Raw genomic sequence first — 15,307 nt, forward strand, 5'->3', positions numbered from 1 at the left:
CAAGCAGAAAGCATTAATTCGAATCCTGTTGCAAATGGACATTGAAATAGGGTCATGAACCTTGGAGGAGATGAGGAAGAATCATCTTCTCTCTGATTTGGAATGGTCGCGTTTATCATTGTTCAGTGTTTTTCCTCTTTTTATTTGTAATTAATGGCACACCGCAGTTCAGGTCTGCTGGTCTTAATCTACAAACTAGGCCATTAGCAGCACCAGTCTGCATGATGGCATACCAATTAAAATTAGGAGATTAAAGAGTAATGTTCCTTGCCTGGGACCACTTTGCATACCAATGACAATTTCCCTGGCTGTTGAATGAGGAAAGACTTAAATGGCAATGAACTTGATATCATTACATTTAGGGGACATTAAATGGGGGAGGGGAGATGGGAGGGTAAAGGGCCAGTGTGTTAGGGTAGTGGGAATTAAAAGACAGAGACAGAAGTTTTTTTTTGGTATTTGTTTTACTATTTGCCTGTTTATTTTTTACTTTCCAAAAATATAGAAATTCTATCTAAATTAAAAGTGGTTCCTATTGAGGGAAAAGAGAGTAAAATTCTATATTTCTCTATTCATAAAAGATCTTACAGAGTTCATTTTTTCTTTTTTTTTTCCTTCTGTGAAATAAGAAAAGGATACCTAGCCCTAGCCTTGTATTACAGCCAGAGTTGGAGAGATGGTACAATAAATCAGTTCAGGATTCAATCTTAGAATTTTTAGAAGATGTCTAAAGAAGGGTTCTGAAACAAGAAATGGAAATTCACTCAATTTAGCTGAAAAATAGAAAATATATTGTAGGCTTAGCCCACATAAATCTAGAGGCCCTCATGTCCTATGTCTCAGTACCCAGTCATTTTCATACCAGCATAGTCCAGCTTCCAAAATATAGTAAATAAGAATGTTATTTTCTTGGGTCTTCTGAAGACCATTAAAAACAACCTAATTCAAAAACCACAATAACACTTGCACAAATCTCCTTCCTGTTTCTCTTGACCCCTAGACTTTTCCAGAGTCTCTCATTCAACAAGATACTTCTAGAACTTTTTCTGACAGTCAGTGCTCCCCCAGCTTTATTTTTCTATTTTAGTACATGTTCTCTGGCTTTTAAAAACCTGTCTGATTCAGGCAAGAATTCTTCCCAGTTTCCTCCCATTTTGCCAGCAGTTTACCTAAAACCTTCAACTTAAAGGAAATCTAGCCTGCAAAAATGAAGTTCCTGTAAGTATGGAAAAAAGGAGACCATTGGCAGAGGCTAATGAGGATAAAGGGGAAGGTTAAGAGCATCCATACACCGATAATTTTTGTCCCTAAAGCTCTCGGGTCATTCCCCAAGAAACTGGAATGATGTCAGAAACTTACCACTTTTATCTTTCTTGTTCTTGAGTCGCGTCGTTTATCATTCATGCTGTAGATCTGCTTTATTTTTCTCTGACTGAAGGTATGCATCGGCTTGCGTATGGTTCTTCAAAATAGAGCACCTCAAAATGGCAGCCTCAGTTCCTATGTTTTTATGATCTTCTAATTTGCATTGCCTTAATTAAGTGATTTCCAGGAGATAATTCCTAGGAGAAAGAATCTAATAGCTCAATTTGTTTCAGACATTTACTTCATGTCCAATAAACTATGGCCAAAGAGATTTGGATCATGCTGCTTGTGTATTAGGAGATAATAGTGCTTGAGGGCTTGTCAAGGTGGAGGGGAGTGGGGGAAGGGGAAGAGAGTAAATAATGTGGCATGTTCAGTCCAGAAGATGTACTTAAACTTCTATAAAGTGCTGTTGTTATTTCAAACTCAACTCGTTTTGCACATCAGTCCATTAGGCTTTGTACTAAGTCCTGATTGTGTAACTGAGTGCCTTTGGACACTATTACCTTGTTTCCTTGGAGTTGACTTAAAAATCTGTTTGGAAGCTTTTCTAACTGAGCAATCAGTGACTTGCTACTGCCTTCAAGATTATGAAAATTTCTGGAGGTAATTGCATGGGATTTATCTTTGGAGGAAACCTGAGGAGAGAAAACAGAGTTAGTGCAGTTGAAGTCGTACTGAAAAATCCAGGTAAACTCCAAGCCCCCAGTGATTTGTGTTCTGGAGAAACTGATGGTTTTATTTCTCTTGGTCTGCCAAACATGTCCACTAACCTCAACAGAAAGGCATAATTCTCAAACTACAATCATCGACCTATTGAACTAAGCCTGACTTCTAAAAGATATAGGTACTTCAAATTCAATAGGCCACAAATTGTACTCTCTATACCCTTCTACATACAAACCAAAATAAGAAACACTTTTCATTCTGCATTTTCCACTATGATTTTATTATTATTATTATTATACTTTAAGTTCTGGGATACATGTGTAGAATATGCAGGTTTGTTGCATAGGTATACACATGCCATGGTGTTTTGCTGCACCCAGCAACCCATCATCTACATTAGGTATTTCTCCTAATGGTCTCCCTCCCCTTGTCCCCACCCCCCAACAGGCCACGGTGTGTGATGTTCCATGTGTTCTCATTGTTCCATGTGTTCTCATTGTTCAGCACCCACTTATGAGTGAGAACATGTGGTGCTTGGTTTTCTGTTTCTGTGTTAGTTTGCCGAGAATGATGGTTTCCAGCTTCATCCATGTCCCTGCAAAGAACATGAACTCTTCCTTTTTTATGGCTGCATAGTATTCCATGGTGTATATGTACCACATTTTCTTTATCCAGTCTATCATTGATGGGCATTTGGGTTGGTTACAAGTTTTGCTATTGTGAACAGTGCTGCGATAAATATACATGTGCATGTGTCTGCAATGATTAATGTTATTTAATTATTCAACATAGGAAGTAATTAGAAAGTATCCAAAATTAAGAGAAGATGATTTTTGCTTGAACTATTCATTTAGGCCCTAATTCTTCTATATACTCCAAATGTTATATGTGATCTATTTCTAATCCATTTCTAACGTGGGTTAGAAATATCTTTTTGAAAATAAAAAAATAAAATGTTATGGCTTCTTATTTTCTAAAGGACAATTCAAAACTGCTTTATGAAAGCCTTTCATTGATCTTATCCTAACCTACCTACAGAATTTCTTAAGTCTCACTACCTGTCACCTCTTTTCTTCTTGTTTTTTTATTCACTAAAATACCCTCAGGGCTTAGAATGTTACCTGGGACATAGTAGGCACTCAATAAATTTGTTTAATCAATTTCTTTTTACCGTTGTCATTGTTATTCTCTTCCTTTGCTTTTGAAATTGGTCTTTCTTATTTTATTTTTGTTTTTGGTATCAGTTTCTAAATCTTTTTCTTCTTCTTTTAATTCTAAATATGTTTGTGTTCATCCATATTCTTCCTGGTTTTCAAATCTATGTGCGAGTGCCATCTTCACCTCTGACTTTATCCCTTGAACTCTAATAACAGAGTATTTGAGTAAGCCCTTCTTTAGATTCATGTTACTTTTGCCAAGGAAAATAAAAACAGTGTGTTTCCTTACAAGATCATAAATGTGGTCACATGCTGATATCAAGAAGAATGACTTTCAGTCACAGACTAGAAGGGCTAGACTTCACTATTGGTTGATGGGAATACGGACATTTTGCCTACTTATTCTGATGTCTCATAGTTTGGCTTCTACTAATGTTCACCTGCTGCAACTATCCTTGCTAGTCTCCATTCAAGGGTCCAGTTTTTAATCTATCACTGTGGTTTCTGTGGCTGCTAAAGTTAATCTCAACATGGTGGTCATCTTGCTGGTGCAAGGAGAATGATTTTCTCTCTCATCAGTAACTTTATTCTTTCACTTAGCTTCTTGTAGCTTTCAAAATGTGACAATCACTTTTCTTAATTACCAAGAGGTCAGGCTTAGTTTTTAATTTTAATTCTTTTAAATTAAATTAAATTTAATTTTAATTCTTTAGAGCCCTTTGCTGTCACAATTGAGCCCTGTACCACTTAGGTCAGGGTAGATGTTACAAAGACTCTCTCCGGTCAAGCTCCTCTGAACTCTCTTCTCAATTAGGCCTAGATCATTGGACTTAAATGTCTATCTTTGCATTATCCAATTTTTGCAAAAATCCTCCTAAGTAAGTTTAGAGAGATTCCTGCACGTAGGTATCCCATCACCTTATTATCTGATCAAATTCTTATCCTCACAGTTCTCGAGATGATATCTGATCACCCTGGCCTGTCTTCAGCAAGAATCCTCTTAAGTCAGTTTAGCCAGCATCCTCCACAACCCTAATATTTCCTTTATCCATCCACTGATACCTCACTCTACACCTTGGCTATAAATAAATCCCCACTTTTCCTTATCATAGTTGGAATTGAACTCATTTCTATACTGAGGGCTTTCTTGTGTCCTCTATCACAATGCTTTCCGAATAAAATCCATCCTTACCACTTTACTGTCAGGTCTGATTTTTTCATCAACAGGGGACATTTTGGATAATACTTTATATAGTTTTATTCAAAGGCATACCCTACATTTAGTCAACAAATGGAGCCTAAACCTTTTAATTACCTCAGGGTGATTTTTTCAGCTCCTATGAGACACTCCCTGACTGATCATCTTTCTCTCTCCTCTAGATTTTGATTGGGATACTAAATCCTATTGAACTGGGCTCAATGACCTTTTCAGTTGTAGTAAGGAGAAACCACTGTGGCTATTTTTTAGCAGAAAGAGGTTTAACATAAGGACCTAGGTGCTTAAGAAATCCTTGGAAGTTGATGTGTTTTGAATGTGGCTGGGCCCATGGGAATATCCCTGGAACCAATGCACTAGACTGGTCTCCCAGGGAAGCTGTTTCCTCTGCTAGGAGTATAGGGAATTAAGAGGTTCCCCCCTGGAGCTGTGGTCCTCATGAACACCCCAGCTTGGCTGTGGTTCAGGGCCAGTTTCCTGACTTATCCCAACTTCTGTGAGGCACAGGGCTGGACGTCAAATGCTGTGGTAGTAAACTCAGACATTTGCCACAGGAAAACCAAAACAGCAAAAAGAACTCCACCTCATGCTCACATTCTGAAATCTCATGTGAGTGTTTATAATGAGCGGAAACTAGCTTGTATTCAGAAATCTGTTTTCAAGGGAATATGGGAGATACAGCTTTTAGATTTTTGCGGTACAAGAAGGAAGCTGGTGTAGATGACAAATGAGCTGAACCTCTGTAATTCATCTCAGGCCCATGTCAAACATCAGGATGAGACTGCTGCTTCTCACTCAGACTCCAGACTTCCAAAGGCATGGCTGGAAAGTGGGCCATATTGTCTGCAAGTGGAAGCTTTGTATCCCATGGTACCCTATTTCCCAGGCATTGCCGTTGGGCAGGGAGGAATCGCTGACCGAAGGCCAGTGAATTCATTGCTTCACCTACAGATAATCAGAATCTATCTCCTGGGAATTTGAATGGAGCAGTAGCACATAGCAGAAGGTCTGACTAAGAAGACCAAATTTGAAAGATCAGAGACTGGGGTCCCCATGGTGGGCCTTGTGTAACATAAGTACACAGAGGCATTTAGGAAGAGAAACAAGAAAAACAGAGCATATAAACAGATATAGAAATACGCCCCCGGGAAACAGAAAGAGAAGACTCAGTTTCTGAATTTACCATTTCCAGAGAGGCCCAACTATGTTTAGTTTCCTGCCTTTAGATATTGTAACAACCCCTACTGCTGTGTTTTTCTTGAACTAGTTTGAGTGAGTTTCTGTTCTTTACAATAAAATGTTGATTCAAGTAAAAAGGTACAACTTTTGGATGCCATTTACTTATACATTAACATTTTGTTGGGGTAAAATTCCTCACACGTACTTATTATCCTTATATGAATTTTCTAGCTTCTCTACTCCTGAAGAGAAGGGAGTTTAATGTGGGTTAAGAGAGGTATTTTGCCAATCTACATTAATCAATCTATCAATCAATCTATCTATCCACTTACTCAAACAATATCAAAATATTACATATGTGTGCACACATACACACATGTATGTCTCAGTTTTCCCTTAAGTGTATCTTGAAGATAATAAAAATATTTTAGAAGTCCCTCCTCTCCTCCCCATTATCTGTGGAATATGATTTCATGTTGCTTTGGTGACAGATTATGGGGAGCATTTATCTAGAAGGTCTTTTGTGGTCTGTCCACAATGATGTAGACTGTTCTGCAAGAGATGCCTGGTTCAAATGTCTAAACTGGCTTTATCCATAAACATGATTAAGTTTCATAGTAACCATGAAAACAAAATTTTCAATAGGAGTTAATCGTGGCTTGGATGGGTATAAATGTTAGTGACTGGAACAGATGAGCATCTCCTTTTAAGATAATTGCTTGTACGAACAATGAACAAGGACATCTAAAAGCCATTTCATGGGGAATTTTTTCCATTGACTCTTTGCTTGATTTTAACTACATGCAAAAAGTGCTTTAACCCAGTACCTTGCAAATAGTCGTTGGAATGGCTCATCATCCTTTGCTTGGCAGGCAGACATTGTGTTTTAAGGTACAAAAAGCTGATCTCTGTCCCCTCTGGGTAGAGCACACTGTATTTTTAAAAATTCATACCCGCCTTTGTTTTTAGGGAAAATAACATACTTAGGCCCATCTGTGGTGTCAATTTCAAAGAAATGTCTGCAGGGAGAGGGCCTTTCAGAGATTCTGGAAGGCTAAAGGTGGAGATATTGTTCACTCCCTGTTGAAGATGTGGCCTTTCACAGCGTTGGATGCTGTTGGGAGTGGTTCAAGAACCAGCAGAGCCCAGGGTTTGCCAACAGCCCCTTCTGTGGATATGTAGTTTGTCTGAGATAGCAATGAAAAGTAGCATAGCAAGGTGTTTATTTATTATTATTATTATTGAATGTAGATAACATCATTGGCAGCTGAATTCCCAGGAGCAGGGAAAAGCCATGTGAAACAGTCTGCATCTGCAGCCTTTTGTGTATCCCTTGCTTACCCTCTGATTTGTGTCTGGTGGTGTGATAGACAACAAATGGGTTTGCACTCATTTTTAATCATCGTGGTAGTTGGGTTAATGTTTTCTGGAATGTGGTGTTTTTATTGAACTGCACAAGTCTCCAGATTTATAATGGCCAAATCTGCAAGGACTAGAGGCTTTCATTGTTTCATTTGTTTGTTATTGGCCAAGTTCTTAGCAGAAAACAAAAAGAATTCTCAGTTGATACCTAACTATAGGGGAAGAAAGAGAGAGACTTAGACTGAGTTTTGGGGAATATTCTTGGGCAATGCAAAAACACAGATGACATTATCATAGGTTCTGCTTGCAGGGGAATCAGAAGAAAAATGGTAATGATCTTAATAAATTAAGATTTTAAAAATTGATTTATTCTTCTTGCCATTTTAATCCTTTCTTTATATTTAGTTTTTAACATTTGGGATATAGGATATGTAAAAAAATATTCTTTTTCTAGGTAACAGTTGATATCTCATATATGAAATATTTGATATATTCAATAAAGACAATGATTTGCTTAATTCCTTTGCCTTAATACAAATGGTTCAGTATAGAGCTTTGATATATAATCTATACCTTTGTTTATATGTCCATATAAAACTATGGAAACCTAGTATTAAGCAAGTCACATTTCTCATACTTAATGTGCTTTAAATAAAACAACTTTTACTTTTCCCAAAGTTTCTTGGTCTTTTCTAACCAGTCCTTTTTTTTTTTTTTTTTTTAAATTTATTTATTATTATTATACTTTAAGTTGTAGGGTACATGTGCATAACGTGCAGGTTTGTTACATATGTATACTTGTGCCATGTTGGTGTGCTGCACCCATCAACTCGTCATTTACATCAGGTATAACTCCCAATGCAATCCCTCCCCCCTCCCCCCTCCCCATGATAGGCCCCGGTGTGTGATGTTCACCTTCCTGAGTCCAAGTGATCTCATTGTTCAGTTCCCACCTATGAGTGAGAACATGCGGTGTTTGGTTTTCTGTTCTTGTGATAGTTTGCTAAGAATGATGGTTTCCAGCTGCATCCATGTCCCTACAAAGGACACAAACTCATCCTTTTTGATGGCTGCATAGTATTCCATGGTGTATATGTGCCACATTTTCTTAATCCAATCTGTCACTGATGGACATTTGGGTTGATTCCAAGTCTTTGCTATTGTGAATAGTGCTGCAATAAACATACGTGTGCATGTGTCTTTATAGCAGCATAATTTATAATCCTTTGGGTATATACCCAGTAATGGGATGGCTGGGTCATATGGTACATCTAGTTCTAGATCCTTGAGGAATCGCCATACTGTTTTCCATAATGGTTGAACTAGTTTACAATCCCACCAACAGTGTAAAAGTGTTCCTATTTCTCCACATCCTCTCCAGCACCTGTTGTTTCCTGACTTTTTAATGATCACCATTCTAACTGGTGTGAGATGGTATCTCATTGTGGTTTTGATTTGCATTTCTCTGATGGCCAGTGATGATGAGCATTTTTTCATGTGTCTGTTGGCTGTATGAATGTCCTCTTTTGAGAAATGTCTGTTCATCTCCTTTGCCCACTTTTTGATGGGGTTGTTTGTTTTTTTCTTGTAAATTTGTTTGAGTTCTTTGTAGGTTCTGGATATTAGCCCTTTGTCAGATGAGTAGATTGCAAAAATTTTCTCCCATTCTGTAGGTTGCCTGTTCACTCTGATGGTAGTTTCTTTTGCTGTGCAGAAGCTCTTTAGTTTAATGAGATCCCATTTGTCAATTTTGGCTTTTGCTGCCATTGCTTTTGGTGTTTTAGACATGAAGTCTTTGCCCATGCCTATGTCCTGAATGGTACTACCTAGGTTTTCCTCTAGGATTTTTATGGTATTAGGTCTAACATTTAAGTCTCTAATCCATCTTGAATTAATTTTCGTATAAGGAGTAAGGAAAGGATCCAGTTTCAGCTTTCTACTTATGGCTAGCCAATTTTCCCAGCACCATTTATTAAATAGGGAATCCTTTCCCCATTTCTTGTTTCTCTCAGGTTTGTCAAAGATCAGATGGCTGTAGATGTGTGGTATTATTTCTGAGGACTCTGTTCTGTTCCATTGGTCTATATCTCTGTTTTGGTACCAGTACCATGCTGTTTTGGTTACTGTAGCCTTGTAGTATAGTTTGAAGTCAGGTAGCGTGATGCCTCCAACTTTGTTCTTTTGACTTAGGATTGTCTTGGAGATGCGGGCTCTTTTTTGGTTCCATATGAACTTTAAAGCAGTTTTTTCCAATTCTGTGAAGAAACTCATTGGTAGCTTGATGGGGATGGCATTGAATCTATAAATAACCTTGGGCAGTATGGCCATTTTCATGATATTGATTCTTCCTATCCATGAGCATGGTATGTTCTTCCATTTGTTTGTGTCCTCTTTGATTTCACTGAGCAGTGGTTTGTAGTTCTCCTTGAAGAGGTCCTTTACATCCCTTGTAAGTTGGATTCCTAGGTATTTTATTCTCTTTGAAGCAATTGTGAATGAGAGTTCATTCCTGATTTGGCTCTCTGTTTGTCTGTTACTGGTGTATAAGAATGCTTGTGATTTTTGCACATTAATTTTGTATCCTGAGACTTTGCTGAAGTTGCTTATCAGCTTAAGGAGATTTTGGGCTGAGACAATGGGGTTTTCTAAATATACAATCATGTCATCTGCAAAGAGGGACAATTTGACTTTTCTTTTCCTAATGAATACCCTTGATTTCTTTCTCTTGCCTGATTGCCCTAGCCAGAACTTCCAACACTATGTTGAATAGGAGTGGTGAGAGAGGGCATCCCTGTCTTGTGCCAGTTTTCAAAGGGAATTTTTCCAGTTTTTGCCCATTCAGTATGATATTGGCTGTGGGTTTGTCATAAATAGCTCTTATTATTTTGAGGTATGTTCCATCAATACCAAATTTATTGAGCGTTTTTAGCATGAAGGGCTGTTGAATTTTGTCAAAAGCCTTTTCTGCATCTATTGAGATAATCATGTGGTTCTTGTCTTTGGTTCTGTTTATATGCTGGATTATGTTTATTGATTTGCGAATGTTGAACCAGCCTTGCATCCCAGGGATGAAGCCCACTTGATCATGGTGGATAAGCTTTTTGATGTGTTGCTGAATCCGGTTTGCCAGTATTTTACTGAGGATTTTTGCATCGATGTTCATCAGGGATATTGGTCTAAAATTCTCTTTTTTTGTTGTGTCTCTGCCAGGCTTTGGTATCAGGATGATGTTGGCCTCATAAAATGAGTTAGGGAGGATTCCCTCTTTTTCTATTGATTGGAATAGTTTCAGAAGGAATGGTACCAACTCCTCCTTGTAACTCTGGTAGAATTCAGCTGTGAATCCATCTGGCCCTGGACTTTTTTTGGTTGGTAGGCTATTAATTATTGCTTCAATTTCAGAGCCTGCTATTGGTCTATTCAGGGATTCAACTTCTTCCTGGTTTAGTCTTGGAAGAGTGTAAGTGTCCAGGAAATTATCCATTTCTTCTAGATTTTCCAGTTTATTTGCGTAGAGGTGTTTATAGTATTCTCTGATGGTAGTTTGTATTTCTGTGGGGTCGGTGGTGATATCCCCTTTATCATTTTTAATTGCGTCGATTTGATTCTTCTCTCTTTTCTTCTTTATTAGTCTTGCTAGTGGTCTGTCAATTTTGTTGATCTTTTCAAAAAACCAACTCCTGGATTCATTGATTTTTTGGAGAGTTTTTTGTGTCTCTATCTCCTTCAGTTCTGCTCTGATCTTAGTTATTTCTAGCCTTCTGCTAGCTTTCGAATGTGTTTGCTCTTGCTTCTCTAGTTCTTTTAATTGTGATGTTAGAGTGTCAATTTTAGATCTTTCCTGCTTTCTCTTGTGGGCATTTAGTGCTATAAATTTCCCTCTACACACTGCTTTGAATGTGTCCCAGAGATTCTGGTATGTTGTATCTTTGTTCTCATTGGTTTCAAAGAACATCTTTATTTCTGCCTTCATTTCGTTATGTACCCAGTAGTCATTCAGGAGCAGGTTGTTCAGTTTCCATGTAGTTGAGCGGTTTTGATTGAGTTTCTTAGTCCTGAGTTCTATTTTGATTGCACTGTGGTCTGAGAGACAGTTTGTTATAATTTCTGTTCTTGTACATTTGCTGAGGAGTGCTTTATTTCCAATTACGTGGTCGATTTTGGAGTAAGTACAATGTGGTGCTGAGAAGAATGTATATTCTGTTGATTTGGGGTGGAGAGTTCTATAGATGTCTATTAGGTCTGCTTGCTGCAGAGATGAGTTCAATTCCTGGATATCCTTATTAACTTTCTGTCTCGTTGATCTGTCTAATGTTGACAGTGGAGTGTTGAAGTCTCCCATTATTATTGTATGGGAGTCTAAGTCTCTTTGTAAGTCTCTAAGGACTTGCTTGATGAATCTGGGTGCTCCTGTATTGGGTGCATATATATTTAGGATAGTTAGCTCTTCCTGTTGAATTGATCCCTTTACCATTATGTAATGGCCTTCTTTGTCTCTTTTGATCTTTGATGGTTTAAAGTCTGTTTTATCAGAGACTAGTATTGCAACCCCCGCTTTTTTTTGTTCTCCATTTGCTTGGTAAATCTTCCTCCATCCCTTTATTTTGAGCCTATGTATGTCTCTGCGTGTGAGATGGGTCTCCTGAATACAGCAGACTGATGGGTCTTGACTCTTTATCCAGTTTGCCAGTCTGTGTCTTTTAATTGGAGCATTTAGTCCATTTACATTTAAGGTTAAGATTGTTATGTGTGAACTTGATCCTGCCATTATGATATTAACTGGTTATTTTGCTCGTTAGTTGATGCAGTTTCTTCCTAGCCTCGATGGTCTTTACATTTTGGCATGTTTTTGCAATGGCTGGTACCGGTTGTTCCTTTCCATGTTTAGTGCTTCCTTCAGGGTCTCTTGTAAGGCAGGCCTAGTGGTGACAAAATCTCTAAGCATTTGCTTATCTGTAAAGGATTTTATTTCTCCTTCACTTATGAAACTTAGTTTGGCTGGATATGAAATTCTGGGTTGAAAATTCTTTTCTTTAAGAATGTTGAATATTGGCCCCCACTCTCTTCTGGCTTGGAGAGTTTCTGCCGAGAGATCTGCTGTTAGTCTGATGGGCTTCCCTTTGTGGGTAACCCGACCTTTCTCTCTGGCTGCCCTTAAGATTTTTTCCTTCATTTCAACTTTGGTGAATCTGGCAATTATGTGTCTTGGAGTTGCTCTTCTCGAGGAGTATCTTTGTGGCGTTCTCTGTATTTCCTGGATTTGAATGTTGGCCTGCCCTACTAGGTTGGGGAAGTTCTCCTGGATGATATCCTGAAGAGTGTTTTCCAACTTGGTTCCATTTTCCCCCTCACTTTCAGGCACCCCAATCAGACGTAGATTTGGTCTTTTTACATAATCCCATACTTCTTGCAGGCTTTGTTCATTTCTTTTTCTTCTTTTTTCTTTTGGTTTCTCTTCTCGCTTCATTTCATTCATTTGATCCTCAGTCGCAGATACTCTTTCTTCCAGTTGATCGAGTTGGTTACTGAAGCTTGTGCATTTGTCACGTATTTCTCGTGTCATGGTTTTCATCTCTTTCATTTCGTTTAGGACCTTCTCTGCATTAATTACTCTAGCCATCAATTCTTCCACTTTTTTTTCAAGATTTTTAGTTTCTTTGCGCTGGGTACGTAATTCCTCCTTTAGCTCTGAGAAATTTGATGGACTGAAGCCTTCTTCTCTCATCTCGTCAAAGTCATTCTCCGTCCAGCTTTGATCCGTTGCTGGCGATGAGCTGCGCTCCTTTGCCGGGGGAGATGCGCTCTTATTTTTTGAATTTCCAGCTTTTCTGCCCTGCTTTTTCCCCATCTTTGTGGTTTTATCTGCCTCTGGTCTTTGATGATGGTGATGTACTGATGGGGTTTTGGTGTAGGTGTCCTTCCTGTTTGATAGTTTTCCTTCTAACAGTCAGGACCCTCAGCTGTAGGTCTGCTGGAGATTGCTTGAGGTCCACTCCAGACCCTGTTTGCCTGGGTATCAGCAGCAGAGGCTGCAGAAGATAGAATATTTCTGAACAGCGAGTGTACCTGTCTGATTCTTGCTTTGGAAGCTTCCTCTCAGGGGTGTACTCCTCCCTGTGAGGTGTGGGGTGTCAGACTGCCCCTAGTGGGGGATGTCTCCCAGTTAGGCTACTCAGGGGTCAGGGACCCACTTGAGCAGGGAGTCTGTCCCTTCTCAGATCTCATCCTCCGTGTTGGGAGATCCACTGCTCTCTTCAAAGCTGTCAGACAGAGTCGTTTGCGTCTGCAGAGGTTTCGGCTGTGTTTGTTATTGTTTACTGTGCCCTGTCTCCAGAGGTGGAGTCTACAGAGACAGGCAGGTTTCCTTGAGCTGCTGTGAGCTCCACCCAGTTGGAGCTTCCCAGCAGCTTTGTTTACCTACTTAAGCCTCAGCAATGGCGGGCGCCCCTCCCCCAGCCTCGCTGCTGCCTTGCCGGTAGATCACAGACTGCTGTGCTAGCAATGAGGGAGGCTCCGTGGGTGTGGGACCCTCCCGGCCAGGTGTGGGATATGATCTCCTGGTGTGCCTGTTTGCTTAAAGCGCAGTATTGGGGTGGGAGTTACCCGATTTTCCAGGTGTTGTGTGTCTCAGTTCCCCTGGCTAGGAAAAGGGATTCCCTTCCCCCTTGTGCTTCCCAGGTGAGGCAATGCCTCGCCCTGCTTCAGCTCTCGCTGGTTGGGCTGCAGCAGCTGACCAGCACCGATCGTCCAGCACTCCCCAGTGAGATGAACCCAGTACCTCAGTTGAACATGCAGAAATCACCGGTCTTCTGTGTCGCTCGCGCTGGGAGTTGGAGACTGGAGCTGTTCCTATTCGGCCATCTTCTAACCAGTCCTTTATATCATCGTTTTATTAAAAATAATTGGATGAACTATGATAATGAAGCAGGCTTGTGAAATGTGTCTCTGCCCTGAGTTGTTCACTTGCTTGCATTACTTTAACCTGTTTTGAAGACATAGTAACAATAATTAATAATCTCAAAGGAAAAGGTGAATAATAAGTAGCGAATTTAAATCGATGGCATTATAGCTAAAGTGTGTGCAGTAGGAAACAGAAGGGCCTGGCACTCAAGAGAAGATAATTTTGAGACATTTTCTTTCTCTTGGTATATTGTATAACTGAAAAATTCTCTCATGATATGCTTTGAAGAAATCCTCTTAGTTTAAAACCTCTGATAGGAACGCCCAAGTGGGATTCTTTAACCACAGACTCTGAACTATATCTCCTGATTTTTCTATAGAAAAATATCAGTGGGGATTTAATAAAAAAAAGAAGATTAGAAAGAAATATTTTCTGGCACGAGTTGTTTTAACAGTATATGGAGAAACTGGGGTCAGACTGAGGAAGTTCAACCCCTTATTGCTCTCAAAAACTTGAGAAGTTTTCAGAGGTACCTGAAGCATGATTAAAATTACCACTCTTTTTTTTTTTTTTTTTTTGGCCCATCAGTCACTGTTTAGTAATAAAAGCACTTGTGATTGAAAATGTCATGACAACTATTAGCTGGAAAATTCTCCTAGAAGCTTGTTAATAACACCATTATTACATTAAAAATTACCAAAGTGATATTTTTGCTCCTTTTTTTTTATTGATAAAGACGATACAGTCTCTTCTTTTAATTCATTGCATACCTAAGAGATAACAAAGAGTAAAGGGTGAAGATCAGGTAATAGGTATGAAAACACAGAATGCATTATGTACAGAATATTATTTTATTATTTTCTTTTCAATTTAACAAGCACTTGACAAACTCTGAGTGTGACTTGAGTTCTAATTCTTAGACCCCAAAACTTACACAAGAATTCTGACCATGAAAATGAAGCAAATTGAAAATATTTTATGTCATTCTTAAGAGTATGCTTGGAAATATCTTCCTGTAATGAGCTAAAAGAGGCTAAAGTATCTATATTTCGACCTTCAGGTTCATACAGTTTAGATTTCTTACTTTCTTTTCCTTTTTTAGTTTTCCTGATCCTGGAAGCATCTGGGAAGTTAACAGAGAAAGCCTTCAGCCTTCTCTAAATGTGACAGAATTCTTGTCTCGGTGGATTAGAAAGCTGAGCCACAGTAATGAATGAGAACACCTTTGCTAAAGGTGATTTGTACAAGGTCCCTGAAGGTTAGTACAAGTCTCAGGGTAAAGAAATGTTCATCTTTGTGGAAGCTGATTCTAAAATATCCCTGAGGAAAGAAGGAGAACGAAGGATCCAGATAGATGAAGGCGGCCATCTGGATCACGCAAAACAAGCAAAGAGAGGACTTGGGGCTTTGTATCTCAGGCACATTGCTGAGGAAACTGGCATCTGGCTTCAGAAGTAC

Source organism: Macaca fascicularis, chromosome 5 (assembly GCF_037993035.2).
Source record: "Macaca fascicularis isolate 582-1 chromosome 5, T2T-MFA8v1.1".
Classification (NCBI taxonomy): Eukaryota; Metazoa; Chordata; class Mammalia; order Primates; family Cercopithecidae; genus Macaca; species Macaca fascicularis.